The sequence below is a fragment of the Mastomys coucha genome, unplaced genomic scaffold (assembly GCF_008632895.1).
Source record: "Mastomys coucha isolate ucsf_1 unplaced genomic scaffold, UCSF_Mcou_1 pScaffold13, whole genome shotgun sequence".
NCBI classification, from domain to species: domain Eukaryota; kingdom Metazoa; phylum Chordata; class Mammalia; order Rodentia; family Muridae; genus Mastomys; species Mastomys coucha.
Genome location: NW_022196895.1, coordinates 32,353,985 through 32,370,253, shown reverse-complemented (window position 1 = coordinate 32,370,253; position 16,269 = coordinate 32,353,985). Strand labels below are relative to the sequence as shown.

Below are 16,269 nucleotides of genomic sequence, written 5' to 3'. Positions count from 1 at the left end.
GCCTTCTATGGAGCTGCTGTACGGGAGGGGATGAGAGCTGAGGCTGATAACTAAATTGCACTTCCCATAAACCTTGCCGCAGTAGTGTGACCAATGCATGAGAATGTAACGAGACTAATGGCAAGAATACGAAGGGTAGGGCCAATGTCCAGACCAAGACCTCTTGTTCCTCAAGTCCCCTATTGCCACAGGGAGAGAAATTCCTGAACCGGTCCCGGAGAACACCCTATAACAAGCTTCCTAGTTCTACTTCGGAAAAAAAAAAGCCTAATTTTTCATTTTGAAAACTGGTTTGTTGTTGTTGTTTTGTTTTGTTTTTTTCAAGACAGAGTTTCAATGTCCTGGAACTCACTCTGTAGACCAGGCTGGCCTCGAACTCAGAAATCCACCTGCCTCTGCCTCCCAAGTGCTGGGATTGAAGGCTTGCGCCATCACTGCCCGGCTGGAAACTGATTTTTCTGGGCTGGGTGGGATGTATATGTATTACAGTGGTTGCATGCTTGTGAAGCATGTGCAAACCTAGACTGACTCCCTAAACCTGCCTAGAAAGGAGAAAGTGGTCCGAATTCCTCGAGTTGATTGCTATACTGGTATCTTTACACCTTTGTCACTACCCAGTCTTAACAAATAGATAGTGAAAATGTAAACAAATGAGATGAAAATCCGGAAAGGGCCTCACTGTTGCTGACTTCCACTTCAGCTTTAGTTTCCCACTCCCTGAACCTCTAAAAGAGGTTTTCTGTCTATTGTCCCTGCCTTTCCCACAAAAGGATCTTTGACCAAGAAGTTAATTTACAACTAACTTCTACTGAGTATCCTTAAAGGCAGGCTGATTAAGATATATAGCATTGGAAAAATCAAGAATACATAGGTAGCCTGACCATAGTTCATATCTGTTGTTTTGTTTTGTTTCATTTTTCACAACAGGGTTTCTTTGTGTAAAAGAGTAGGAAAAGAGCAAGAACTCTGGCTGTCCTGGAACTCACTCTGTAGACCAGGCTGGCTTCAAACTCAAGATCCACATGCCTCTGGCTCCAGAGTACTGGGATTAAAAGCATGCGCCACTACCGCCAGGCCATTTTCTCAGTTTATTTTATTTATTATAATCAATTAATCTTGAAACAGGATCTCATGTTTCCCAGGTTGAACTCCCTATGTAGTTGAGGATGGCAAATCTCTGATCCTCCTGCCTCTACCCCAAGTGCTAGGATTACAGGTGAGTGAAATTGTACCTGGTTTTATTTGCTGAGGATCAAACCCATGCTGAGCAAGAACCCTACCAACTAGTACATCCTAGCTTCTACATTTAGATATTGTGTTTTGTTTTGTTAATAGTACATACATGGAAGAAAGACAGCTGTGGAGAGCAGAGAAGCACCCCGGCTTTACTAAGAGCTAAAAGAGGCCGGGCGGTGGTGGCGCACGCCTTTAATCCCAGCACTTGAGAGGCAGAGGCAGGCAGATTTCTGAGTTCGAGGCCAGCCTGTGGTCTACAGAGTGAGTTCCAGGACAGCCAGTGCTATACAGAGAAACCCTGTCTGGAAAAGCCAAAAAAAAAAAAAAAAAAGCTAAAGGAGAAAAGAGACTGAAAACAGGAGCCTTGGACTATAATTCCAGCATGAAAGGGTGTGAGCTAAGAGGGTCATCACAGGTTCAAGGTCAGCCTGGGCTGCAGAATGAGACCCTAGTTTGTTTATTTTAATAAAAAAGTAAGAAAGGAGCCAGGCAGTGGTGGTGCATGCCTTTAATCCCAGCACTTGGGAGGCAGAGGCAGGCGGATTTCTGAGTTCGAGGCCAGCCTGGTCTATAGAGTGAATTCCAGGACAGCCAGGGCTACACAGAGAAACCCTGTCTTGAAAAACCAAAGAAAGAAAGAAAGAAAGAAAGGAAGGAAGAAAGGAAGAAAGGAAGAAAGGAAGGAAGGAAGAAGAGGAGTCCAGGAGGAGAACAATGAGGAGGAAGCGGGTACAGGGCAAAGCAGGCAGGCCTGGGGTGTCTGGCAGAGCCGAGAAGACCTACAACTAGACAACAAGTCAGAGCTGGGATGAGGGGAGAGAGTTGGGTCAGAGTGAATTCTGAGGGACCCTGGGGCCTGGAGGAAGGGAGATGTGGGCAGTGTTTTTGGCAGTGATGAAAGGGAAGAGGAAGTAAAGGTGGGCTAAAAGCATCACAGGACATCTGAGAGGCTGCAAGGAATGAAAGGAATGAAGAAACGGGCTGTGGGAGATGACAACACACACACCTGTGGCAGCTGACGTGGGCTTCGAGGCCACATGATAGGCTGACAGAGAAGAGCTGCCTTGTGCACAAGCCTCCAAGGACTAAAGGTCATCCAAATGTACCCCCAAAACTATTCTGGGACATCATGTGGTTTGAGCCACTATGCAGAACTATGAAGCAGGAGGAAAAGTAGATGTGGGTGGATCCATAACTGCATCCAAACAGTGTTCATCAAAACGTGGTCCTGTCAGTTCTGTTCGCCTAGAGAACCCTGACTGATACAGGCTTTGTCTTTTTGTCTGGAATATTTCTAGGCCCTTGCTAACATGTCTCCTGTCTGTACTCTGGTGAGCAAGGTGGAGATGAGGAGGAAGTATAATGACCTTGAAAGAGAAGAGCTTCAAGACGTCTGCTTAAGGCAGAGACATAGGAGGGCTGTTCTGGGGAAGAATAGGGCATCTTTTCAGTATGGCCTCTGATTCCTCCCTTTTTCTGAGTAGGTAGGGCCACAGCGAAGGGACCATTATCAAAGAAAAAGCAAAACATTCATTACTCTACCTCCATTGATGATGGAAGGAGCTGCTAGCTTGTGAGTAGAAAAACTCAGGGTTGCTGCTGACAGGTTCCAAGAACCAGTGATGTGGCCGGCGGGTGGCATAGCTGTCTGCCTTTCTTCTCAGATTTGACCATGTCACAGGCTAACATTAGGCCTTGTGTAGAAGTTGCTGGACTTTCATTGGATTTCTTCACAATAGCAATAGTGGGTGTGTTTCTGTTCCTGGAAGGAAAAAAAAAAAAAAAGAAGTGTGGTAAAGCATATTTCTTGGGAAGTCCACTAACCACAGAAGTTTCAACATGTGTTCGTTCATAGCTGTCATCCAAGGACTACGGAGGCAGCATGGGTCTGTGAAAAGAATCTATGCTCTGAGGTCTCTTCCTCTGTGAACTTTGGCAAATCTCGCTTCTCTCAGTAAAATGAGGGTACCACTCACCTCACAAGACTACTGTAAATTCGGAGGGACTCCCAGGGCACAGAAAACCCAGATTCATAACTTTTGATTTATCACTGAACTATTCTCCCAGAGACTTCACACTTTTGTTTTGTTTTGTTTTGTTTTTGAGACAGGGTTTCTCTGTATAGCACTGGCTGTCCTGGAACTCACTCTGTAGACCACAGGCTGGCCTCGAACTCAGAAATCTGCCTGCCTCTGCCTCTCAAGTGCTGGGATTAAAGGCGTGCGCCACCACCGCCCGGCGAGACTTCACACTTTTAAAAGCCTATTGCAAAAACCATTCTAGGAGGTATTGATGTAGTTTGGTGGATAGAATGCTTGGCTAGCCATCCATGAAGCCCAGTATCTGACCTAGAACCACATAAGCCAGGGATGGTGGTACACACCTGTAAACACAGCACTTAGGATATAAAGACAGACGGACCCAAAGTTCATCCTAGCTATAGAGAATTCACAGTGAACAGTTCCTTTTTAAACTAAACTGCTTCTTGGACTAGGGAGTGTGGTTAAGTTGGTAGAGTGCTTTCCTGGCATACATGAAGCCCCGACTGAGATTCTACATAAGACTCTATGACGTAAACAGTAAATAGTGCCATATAAAACTGGGAGTGGTGGTACATACCCTTAGTCCCAGGAATTGGGAAATAGAAGCAGAAACATCGGAACTCTTGTTCAAGGTTGTTTTCAGATGCATAGCAAGTTCCAGAGCACCCTGGAATATATAAGACCCCATCTCCAAAGGAGAAGGAAAGAGCTAGTTTCTAATTACCCTGGCTGGGTCTTCCAGACATCTAACACCTACTGGAAGACCTGGCAGTGTGGGAATTCCCCGGCCACAGTGAAACTGAATTATAAACTGCCATATCCTTTGTGCCCTCATTATTCATGGAAAGAGCACCGTGCCCATTATGTGGGTTAAGGTACCTTCTAAGAAAGGGAGGGTCTAGACCAAAGCCTTCGTAAAAGTGCGTATTCTGGGTGTCAGCACATCTGCATCAGGGGCTCAATGAATAAACAGATGAAGGCATAAGCAAAGGTAACTGTGATTTGTGATGATGTAAGTTCAGCCTGATGGACTCCTTATTGAGTGGATGAAGGAGTGGATGAGTGGTTCAGCACATAAGCAAAGATGACAGAAGAGTGGTAGACGGCTAGAAGACCAACATAAGCAGACTGTAAAAACCAGGAAGTTCTGGAAAAGAGACACCGAACAGATCGTAAAGGAGTTTTTCAGATAATGGATTCTTCTGGTAGGCACCCAGGGTGTGTGGGTCTGGAACGACATAATTTTAGTGGGACACTGTGACTTACTGGCCATGTGACCTAGAACCAGTTGACTTAACTGCTGAGCAATCATCCCCTAGATTATAAAAATGGAGATAAGATTGTTAATTGCTTTACAGCAACCCTGAGGATAGATTGAGAAATCTATGGAATCAAAGCCTGGGGCCCAATGAGTGTTTTATTAAGAGCTAAGCAGAAGAGGCTGTACAGAAGAGGGAGTACAGAGATGAGAAGGAACCACCCACCTTCCTTGAATTGGGAAATGGGAACAGAATGCATTGTTTTGTGAAGAAACATTTGGGAGCAGAATGCAGGTTGGGTCTGTAGCACCGTGGCAAAGGCTCAGCCTCAAAGGGATCAAGGGCTGACCGGTAGCTAGAAGCTACCACGCCCAAAAAAGAAAGCATGCCCCACCCCTGGTGGTCCCGGATGGGAGTTGGAGCCTGGCACAACAGCATTTTCAGCAACCCTATTAGTGAATGTCAGTAGGTACATAAACTGAACATCTTTTTGGAGTTTACAAGGCCAACAGGAAATGCTGGAAAAATTCTCTTCAGTCAAGCACAGCCAATTTTAAAGTCCAGGAGAAATCTACCAAGACCTGGCTCATTTCAGGGCCACTCCCACTCCCAAGGGAGACAAAAGACAGATGTGAATGTGACCAGACGTGTTCAAAACTCAGGGAAGAATGGCCAGAGTCTCCCTCTATGAAGTAGGATTAAAGAAATGAGGGGGGAGGAGGAAATCACTTCTAGGCTGGTAACACACGCCTGTAAATCCAGCACTTGGAGGTGGGGGCAGGAAGATCAGAAGTTTAAGGCTAACCTGGGCTATACGGCCTGTGTACCTGTCCCAAAACCGAAACCAAAAATACTGTTTCCTAGCCCGTGGAATTTAAAGTGCGTGTGAAGGAGAGAAACTCGAAGTTGCTGTCAGCCTCCGGCCCTGGGTCTTCATCTGAGCAATGAGTATCGGCTTCGTGCCTTCCTATTATCTACATTTGCAAATTCCGATCTTCACATCACAACTGCCTTTGCTGCAAATGCTGAAGGACTAGTCAAATCACTTTAGGTGGAAGTGATATAACATGTGGATGCCTGAAACCTAATGTCCAAACATTGATCTGAGCGACAGCTGTACCTGGATCCAGCAGGAATCTCCTCTCTGGTTCTCTCCCTGTTTCCTCCCAGTGTCTTCAGGACTACTCAGGCAGCCAGTCTCTCAGTGTCTGAGGACTTTCTCCCAGCTGGAAGTTTCCGTAGACTAAAGGCTTTCAACAGCACCTGGAAAGCTCAAGGATGAAATCTTGGGTTTGAATGGCATGCGGAATTGGCTTTCTTCTGAATGCGTGGTTATAGGCAGGGGTGTGAAGCCTTGGCTTCTCATCTGGAGCTAGACATTAACTCAATTCTCCTCAAATTCCACAGGAGGAAGAAATGACTTCCCAAGGAAAGCAGAAGTTCAGTAGCCAAAAGTAGGTGCTGACCCCTACAAGCCACCAACACTATAACCATCTCTCCACTGAAAATTCTAGAAGGCTTAGGTCATAGACCATTCTAATAGGCTTCAATTCACTTAAGAATCACTCACCTTCTCTGGTGTTCCAGCAACAGGACATCCAATGGGGAGGCAACTCCAGCACTCTAAGACAAGCCACTGAGAGCAATGGACTGGCGTTTGGTTTTATGGAAATGTATCCTTCCCTGAAAGCATAGTTTCTAAGGAAGGCACTTCAAGGAGCACTTAAGTGTGTTTGTTCAACATCCGGGTCTCTCAAGGGGCAGCACATAAATGCATGCATTTAAAATTGTAACCCTCGGAAACATTGATTTCTGACGTGGCCGGGCATCCTGATAGTGATCTTAGAGGAGCCAGTCCTGGAGGAGAGCACATTTTTCTCCTGGGCTGGTCTCAGCTGACTACAGTAAAGTCCCAACGACTCTGAAACATCTTCCTGCTTTTTAACCTTTTAAAGAAGGTAAACCCATCAGTTCCTTTGCATTTCTATTTAAAAAATAAGCCAAGGGCCGGGCGGTGGTGGCGCACGCCTTTAGTCCCAGCACTTAGGAGGCAGAGGCAGGTGGATTTCTGAGTTCGAGACCAGCCTGGCCTACAGAGTGAGTTCCAGGACAGCCAGGGCTACACAGAGAAACCCTGTCTTGAAAAACAAAAACAAACAAATAAATAAATAAATAAATAAGCAAGCAAACTAAGGATAATTTAGTATGGGACACACTAAGGGTGAAGTCAGGGAGACATTAAATCCACATATCCAACACATTTGCAGAGTAATAATCATGTGCCAGGGGTTATATCAAGAAATGTAGCAACAAGGAACATATTTTAGCCAGTTGTGGTGGCTAAAATGAACTGTTGGCACTGGGGAAGCGGAGACAGGAAGATCAGGAGTTCAAGGCTATCCTTGGTTTCATAATGAGTTGGAAACCAGCCTGGGATACATGTGACCCTGTCTTAAAAAACAGAAAGGCAAATCATATTCAGAGGAACATGGAAATTAAGTGGCAGGGCTGAGGCTGAGATCCATAGACCCCTACCAGCCTTTAGCTTTAACATTCTTCTAGCTTGTAGATGGAGGTGATTGGGGGTGGAGGGGACTACAGTGAACTGGAGAACAAGCTTCAGGCAAAGGAGGCAGCTACTCTATTCAAGTACCAGCAATTTGTCCAGGGGAACATGGCTCCATGTGGCCACGCTCTCTGATTTGTTGTGGTGGTTTTAAGATAGGGTCCTGCTATTTATCCCTAGCTGGCTTTGAACTCAGTCTGCAGACCAGGCTGACCATGTTGATCTTCTTGTCTCTGTCTCCTAAGTGTTACCATCCAACTCAGGTTTTGTAATACCCCTCTCCCCTTTCTTCTCTCCTCTCTCTCTCTCTCTCTCTCTCTCTCTCTCTCTCTCTCTCTCTCTCTCTCTCTCTGTGTGTATGTGTATAGGTCAGAGCAGAGAAAAACCCGCATTGTCAGTTCCTATCTTTCACCTTGTTTGAGACAGGGATTGTTGGTGCTTGCCTGTGCACACCAGGTTAGCTGGCCCATGAGCTTTCATCTCTGCCTTTCATCTCACTGTAGAAGGGCTAGGATAACCAATGTGTGCCACTCTGATCATCTTTATGTGGGGTACAAACTCATCTTCATGCTTGTGTAGCAAGTAATTTCTTTTTTTTTTTTTTTTTTTTTTTTTTTTGAGACAGGGTTTCTCTGTGTAGCCCTGGCTGTCCTGGAACTCAACCTGTAGACCAGGCTGGCCTCCAACTCAGAAATCCGCCTGCCTCTGTCTCCCAAGTGCTGGGATTAAAGGCGTGCACCACCACTGCCCAGTAGCAAATGATTTCTTTATACACAGAATCATCTCACCAACTCCCATTTTCTTTCTTTCTTTCTTTTCTTTCTTTCTTTTCTTCCTTCCTTCTTCCTTCCTTTCTTTCTTTCTTTTTTCTTTCTTTCTTTTCAACAAAACCCAGCAAACAGTATCTAATTAAAAAAAAAAAGCAAAACCAAGTTTCAAAATACTGTAATAGTCAGACAAAATCCGCTCAGCATAATCCTAGCACAGATCTGTTCCAGTGTTTGAGGTCAAACCATGTCCACTGGATCCCTGAATCTAAATATGAGAAGAAAACTGCTTATATCTCTTGAGTTGGTTTTGTTTTGTTTTGAGACAGGATTTCTCTGTGTAGCCCTGGCTGGCCTGGAACTTACTCTGTAGACCAGGCTGGCCTCAAACTCACAGAGATCTGCCTGTCTGTTTCCTGAGTGCTAGGATTAAAGTCATGCATACCACCACCCAGTCTCTTAGGTTGATTATATATATATATATATATATATATATATATATATATATATATATATATATATAGAGAGAGAGAGAGAGAGAGAGAGAGAGAGAGACTAAGGTAAGAGAGAAGCAAAGGCCTTTGGGAATGGTAACTGGGAGGGAGTAGCTGGAGCATTCCAGCCCCATGGCGTGGAGGAGGTTGGCATAGAACTACTTTACACAAGGCTGACAGGCCATGCTTATCTAAAAGGGAAAATTTAACTTTAGGGCGGGCTTCGTGTTATATCTGAGGTCCTAATAATGATCATTATGCTGTCAGCACACAAGACTTGGTTCAAAATAAGTCACAATCTCTTGCAAGTCACAATCTACCCACTTCTTGGTCCTTCCATGTCGCCTCTGCCTGGGGCCTCCCACACCTGGCAAGCTTTTCATTCTTGCTGGCGCATTTGTCAAAAGATGGTAGCAACAGGGGAACATGAAAGGTTTATCCAGGGTGGTCTGTAATTGGAGTTGGTCTCTGGTGGTGCCAGGGCATCTTCCTATCCTGGCCTTTGGAGAGAAAAATAGAGGGGAGACACAGAATAGCTTCTGCCACCGATAGAATAGCTCCAGCTGGCCTTGATGGAGAATGCCTGTGATCCTAGCACTGTTCGAGGCTGATGCAGAAGGGACATGAGTTCAGTTAGCCTTGACTATATATGGAGTTTAAGGCTAACTTTGGTTTCATGATGAGACCCTGCCTCAACAAAACACCACCACCACCTTGGACTGGAGAGATGGCTCAGGGTTTAATAACACTGCCAGCTCTTGCAGAAGATTCAGGCTCAGTCACCAGCACCCACACAGTGGCTCACAGCTGCCTGTAACTCCAGTTCCAGGGAATCTGATGCCCTCTTCTGCTCTCTGAGGGCTCCTGCATGCACAGAGTGTACATATATATAGACAGGTGCACACATCTATCTATCTATCTATCTATCTATCTATCTATCTATCTATCTATCTATCTCTGTGCACATTTGCATCAAGCCAAATGTTCTAGCCCATGCCTATAAGCCAGCTTTATAGAAGCTGAGGCAGGAGAATTATCCAGCAAGCAGTACTCAAGGCCAGCCTAGGCTACACAGTTCCAGGTCAACCTGAGCTTCAGAAAAAAACACTCTCAAAAACAAAACAAAACAACAACAAAGCAACAAAACCCACACCATCAACAGATCATTACTCCACAAGAAAATATTCATACTTAAAACATATAAAGGAGGAGACTGATGACTCAGTGGTTAAGAGCACTGACTGCTCTTCCAAAGGTCCTGAGTTCAATTTCCAGCAACCACACGGTGGCTCACAACCATCTGTAATGGGATCCCATGCCCTGTTCTGAAGACAGCTACAGTGTACTCACATACATAAAATAAATAAATCTTTTAAAAAAAAAACATATAAAGGAATCTCATCCTTGGATCTTAACAAGATCAGAAAACCTCTGTTTACTACAAGAATTGTTTCAGAAGGAAATGAGATCTGGCACAGAAAAAAAAAAAATCCCAGTTCTATCAGCTCTCAAGATAGTAACTTTACAACCATCTGCCAGTGTGTTTCATCAGAGCAAAACAGCACTGCGGAGCAAGGGGGACAGCTTTGCTGTTGCTGCTGCTGTGGCTGCCTCCACCACCTCCTTCTGTTGCTTGGATAAAGCACCGGCATGTGGCACTGCTGCGAGATTCTTAGAAGATCCAGACAAGTGCTGCTGGCTGGAGCCTTCTACTTCTGTTTGCACCATGAGGCTCCAAATTCCAACTCCTCTGGGATCTTCTCCTAGGAAGCCAGTCAAACCACACACACACACACACACAAGGAGGACTTCCTTGCCTTCTGGGAATCAGGAGCATGGCTTACACACACATACACACACACACACACACACACACACACACACACACCTTACCCTGTGGCTTCTCTCTATTCTGGGGGAGGGAACACAGTGCTATGTGCTATGTGAGGCTAGGAGTGTCCAGGGGGCAGTGGTCCCCTACGTTCTCACTTCGGGACCAGAAACATTAAGTTAATATTTTTGAGCCTCGATTTCCTCATCTGTTAACTGGGAATAACAAAAGGACCAACCACCTAGAAGGCTCAGGTTCAACCTCCACGGCCCCTGGAACTTTCTGCTCAGTCCATTCACACCACACAGGTTAAAAGGTTGTAGTATGCTGGGTGGTGGTGGCACACCCCTTTAATCCCAGCACTTGGGAGACAGAGGCAGGCAGACTTCTGAGTTTGAGGCCAGCCTGGTCTACAGGGTGAGTTCCAGGACAGCCAGGGCTACATAGAGAAGCCCTGTCTCAGAAAAAAAAAAAAAGTTGTAGTACTTCATTGCTGAAAGAATGAAAAAAAAAAGGAAAAAGAAAAAGAAACCAAGAGATCCAACAATGAAGTACTACAACTTTTTTTTTTTTTTTGAGACAAGCTCTCATGCACCCAGGCTGATCTTAAAACTCTCACTTTGAAGTTCTGATTCTTCTGCCTCCACCTTCCAAGTGCTATAATTACAGGAATGTACCCCCATTTTATTTACACAAGATGATCAGGAGCCATTGTGATGTGGGGTGGCCAGGGCCAGTCAATCGCTATTCTTCAGCTGCAGCAGTAGAGACACAACCTTTGTTAATGTCACATCCAGAGTCTTATATATGCTGCCTTTACCTGGCTCCCTGGCCACTTTAGCCTCAATCCAGATGAGAGTGTGCCCATTCTGCCTCCAACTCCAGGAGCTTGGAGAGGCTGGCAGCCACAGATATGGAGCCCACCTGTATCTGAGGAGGCACGAACCACCACACTTAGCTGCTTCACTCTTTTCTTCCTGAGGCAGATCTGATCTTCTGGTAAGTTGTGCACCTTTTTGTTTTGTTTTTGTTTTTGTTTTTTTTGGTTTTTTGAGACAGGGTTTCTCCGTGTAGCCCTGGCTGTCCTGGAACTCACTCTGTAGACCAGGCTATCCTGGAACTCAGAAATCCGCCTGCCTCTGCCTCCCAAGTGCTAGGATTAAAGGCGTGCGCCACCACCGCCTGGCAGTTGCACACCTTTTAAGGCACACAGTTAATGGATTTTGACAAATCCCCTGTATCTATCACACCACTCAAGTAATATTTCCGTAGCCTGCCAAATTTTCCTGCACGTCTTTATGTATGTGGATTCTTGGGTTCCATCCAAAGTGTGAATCCAGAGTTTGGAGCCTAAGGACCTCCCAGTGTGACCAGCCCTTCTCAGGCGCAGGTGCACATCAACTTTGGCAGTTATACTCTCTTGGTCCGAAAACTCTGCAGCTCTTTTCCTCAACCTAGAGGGGCCAACTGATGACTGGCAGTTTGTCACTTCCCCAGGCCCCGCCTCCACCCCTTCAGGCCTTCTCACACTACACCCTGGTTCCTGCTCTCTGCCAGCCTAGACTGGAGATCTAGCTTGACGTATAACCTCACTCTGAGATTCCCAGACTGAGAGTCCCCCCACCCGCCTTCCCCTGGGGAGGGGGGTGTCCATGCCCTGCAGGATCTAGGCTGAGAGAGCAAAGCCCCCTGTCTCCTGCAGGAAGCACTTCAATAATACAACATATGAGGTCTCTGAATGGTCCAGGTGGCCTCATACCTGTGGGCATCTTAGACACAGTACCCTCCACTGGAAAGACCCCACCCACTCGAAGGCTCTCCCGCTCTCCCGCTGTCACGTAAAATGTCACCTCTGTGAAGGCCTTTCAGAAGCAGCACTGGCTACTCTCTGCTATCACCCTTGACTCTTGTTTTGTTTTGTTTTGTTTTGTTTTAACTCACACCTTCGGAAGAGAAGTCAGTGCTCTTACCCGCTGAGCCATCTCACCAGCCCCCAACACCTTTGACTCTTAGATGTACCTATCTGCTCACTAGACTGTGAGGGATTTACATTTTCAAATTCTAAGTCTTTATCAGGGCTGATCAGTTCTTGTAGGATCTGGCTTTTGCTCCCTCTCTCTCTGCCTGATCCTCCTGGTCAGTTACTACAGCCTTCAGATTCACCAAACTTCTTCCTGATCCAGGACTTTGTCCTTTTTTATTTGGTTTGGTTTTGATTTTTTTTTTTAAGATTTATTTATTTTGTTATTTATATGAGTACACTGTAGCTGTCTTCAGATACACCAGTAGAGGGTATCAGATCCCACTACAGATGGTTGTGAGCCACTATGTTGTTGCTGGGAGTTGAACCCAGGACCTCTGGAAGAGCAGTCAGTGCTCTTAACCGCTGAGCCATCTCTCCAGCACTAGTTTTGGTTTATTGAGACAGGTTTCTCTGTGTAGCCCTGGATAACCTGGAACTTGCACTGTAGACCAGGCTGGCCTCAAATTCACAGAGATGCACTTGCCTCTGCCTCCCGAGTGCTGGGATTAAAAGCATGTGTGCCACTTCCAGCTCAGGCCTTTGTTAAATACCCTTTGGTGGGAATGCACTCCACCTTGTTTTTGCATGGGTAGCTCCCTCCTGACACTTACTGCTCAGATGTCACCCCTCTCCTGGCTGACACCCACTGCTCAGATGTTGTCCCTCTCCCTGACTGGCCAATCACACACTGCCCAGATGTCGCCCTTCTCCCTGGCTGGCTAATCACAGCCCTTCCCTCATTAGTCCCTTTTATGAAAGGGACTAATATGACATTTCTTTCCCACTAGAATTTATTACTGTTACAGCTCATTCATTTTGTTGCTTTGTTTGTTGAGAGAGGGTCTCCTGGACTCTTTCTGTCTCCCTCCCTCAGTCTGGCTTGTTTTAGGATGTTGGCTGAAACATGCTGCCATGCAGTCTTCTGTCTAGCTTCTTTGACGTAGCCTGTTTTTGAGGTTCACTCATTATATTAGTTGCTTTCTGTTTCTGTAATAAAACTCTGACCAATACCAACATAGGGACGAAGCATTTATCTGGCTTACATTTTCAAGTCACAATCCATCATTAAGGGAAGTCAGGGCAGGAACTCAAGCAGGAACTCAAGCAGGAACCTGGAAAAAGGAACTAATGTAGAGGCCATGGAGAAATGCTGCTTAGGGTTTGTTCCCTTACAGCTTGCTCATCCTGCTTTTTCTTTCTTTCTTCTTTCTTTCTTTCTCTCTCTCTTTCTTTCTTTCCTTCTTTCTTTTTTTTTGGCTTCCTCAAGACAGGGTTTCTCTGTGTATCCCTGGCTGTCCTGGAACTCTCTCTGTAGACCAGGCTGGCCTTTAACTCAAGAATCTGCCCGCCTCTGCCTCCCAAGTGCTGGGATTAAAGGCGTGGGCCACCAGTGCCCAGCTCCCCCTGCTTTCTTATAGAACCCAGGACCACCTGCCTAGGAGTGACACTACCCATGGTGGGCTGTGGCCTCCCACATCAGTCATTAATCAAAGGTGAAAAAAATGTCTTCCAGACATGCCAGCAGGCCAATCAGATAGAAGCTATTAGAGGCGATTCCTCGATTGAGGTTTCTTCTTCCCAGAGAACTCCAGTTTGTGTCAACTTGACAGAATTAATCAGCATACTCACAAACTCTTGTTGTAGCATTTGTCAGTCTGTTATTCCTTTTTATTAGTGAATGGTAAGCCATTGTTGGAATCTACCATAATCTATTCACTGTTGATGGATACCTGGGCCATTTCCAGTTTGGGATATTGCGAGCAAAGCTGCTCTGACAATCCCTGTCTTTGTACGACCAGATATTTTCTTCCTTCTCTTAGTGAATATTTATTATGGAGCTTATGAAAAGAGTATGTTCAGTTTTATAAGGAATTCTAACTTTTCCCCAAAGTAATTGTTCTAGTTCACACTCCTTTTTGTTTTTGTTTTTGTTTTTTGAAGACAGGGTTTCCCTGTGTAGCCCTGACCTTCCTGGACTAGTTCACTCTCTTGTTAGCAACATGCAAGCTTTCTTTCTTCCTTCCTTCCTTCCTTTTGTTCTTTCTTTCTTTCTCTTTTTAAAAAAAGATTTATTATTTATTTTATGTGAGTACACTGTAGCTGTCTTCAGACACACCAGAAGAAGGCATCAGATCTCATTACAGATGGTTGTGAGCCACCATGTGGTTGCTGGGAATTGAACTCAGGACCCCTGGAAGAGCAGTCATTGCTCTTAATTGCTGAGTCATCTCTCCAGCCCTTTCTTTGTTTTTTTAACTTTAACATTTATTTTTAATTATGTGTATGTATGTATATCTGTGTGGGTATGTGTGCCTGCGTACAGGTGCCCTCAGAGGCTGGAGGCATTGCATCCCCCGGAGCTGGAGTTACAGGTAGCTGAACATAACCCTAGATGGGTGCTGGGACCTGAACTCTGCTCCTCTGGCAAAGCCACTCCAGCTACTACGCTAGAATTTTAATTGTTCCATATTCTTACCAATACATGTGACTTCTAGTTCTTTTTTTTAAATTATTATTGTTGTTGTTTGTTTTCTTTGAGACATGATCTCACTATGCCATCCCAGCTGGCCTATGTAGACCAGGCTGGTGTTCAATGCACAGAGATCCACTTGTCTCTGCCTCCTGATTGCTGGGCTTAGAAGCATGTGACATTTTCAGTCTTTCAAAGTTTAGCTATTCCAAACTTTGGTAGTTGCCTTTAAACCCCAGTATTTGGGACACTGAGGCAGGGAGATTTGCAAGTTCCAGGTTAGCCAGGACTACATAGTGAAACCTTGTCTAAAAACAAACAAACAAACAACAAACTTATCTATTCTAATTGGTGCATAGTATTACATCATTACCTCATTGGAATTTTAATGTATGATTCTCTGATGGCCAATGATGTTGAGAAACTTTCCATGTGTTTATTAGATATAGTTTGAGGACTTGTTAAACTCTTTCATCCACATTTTAATTTGATTGTCTTAGTACTCTGAATTGTAAGATTTCTTACTTAATAAAAATCTATTGTGAAAACATATATATTTAGGGCTGAAGAGATGGCTCAGCAGTTAAGAGTGCTCACTGCAGAAGCATGAGGACTGAGTTCTGCTCCCAGCACCCACATAACAACTGCCTGGTCTCTCACATGCCTGTAATTACAGCTCTATAGAGGGCAGAGGCCAGAGGATCACTCAGGCTTGCCAGCTACTCAACTAGCCAAAACCAACCAAACAAGAAACATACAAATAGACAAATATAACTCACTGGGGATCCAGGCTGCCTCTGAGGGTCTCTGTTACTTCAAGGCCAGATTAATAATCTACATAGGGAGACTATATGGTGGCTCATAACCATCTATAATGAGATTGGGTGCCCTCTTCTGGCCTGCAGGCAGAACACTGTATATACATAATAAACAAACAAACATTTAAAGGAGAGAACCCATCTTAAAGGAATAAAGCAGAGAGTCTTCCTTTGGCCTCCGTGTGTGCGCACACTTGCACTGCACTTGCTCACACCCACAAATATGTGCAAACAGATAGTACAAGGTTGTTTCTAGTGTGTGGCCTATGTGTTCATTTCCCTGTCTTTCTCTTTCTGTTAAGAATCAAACACAAGGCTTCACACATGCTTCAGTAGTAACTTAGCTGGAGCCCATTCAAAAACTTCAAAAAAAAAAAAACTTCAAAAAAAACCACAAACCAGTCAGTAGTTGGGTCTATTTTAAGCATTGTGTGAGGTTAAGACTGAATTGCAATGTTTTCCATATGGATATCTAATAATTCTTTTTTAAAAAGATTTATTTATTTATTATATATAAGTACACTGTAGCTCTCTTCAGACACCCCAGTAGAGGGCATCAGATCTCATTATGGATGGTTGTGAGTCACCATGTGGCTGCTGGGATTTGAACTCAGGACCTGTGGAAGGGCAGTCAGTGCTCTTCATCACTGAGCCATTTCACCAGCCCCTTAATAATTCTTTTTAAATTGTATTTATTAATATACGAGGTATGTGTATGGTGTATTATGTGCTCTCTCTTTCTCTCTCTCCCTCCTTCCCTCCC

The 16,269-nt window shown here is 44.9% G+C and overlaps 1 long non-coding RNA gene across 1 annotated transcript; it reads left to right on the top strand.

Annotated features, from left to right (window-relative positions):
• Nucleotides 1-4,350: 4,350 nt before the first annotated feature.
• Nucleotides 4,351-6,504, top strand: LOC116087012. The gene is made up of 2 exons (XR_004117222.1): nt 4,351-4,483; nt 5,945-6,504. It is a non-coding gene; the product is annotated as an uncharacterized LOC116087012 (long non-coding RNA).
• Nucleotides 6,505-16,269: the final 9,765 nt, after the last annotated feature.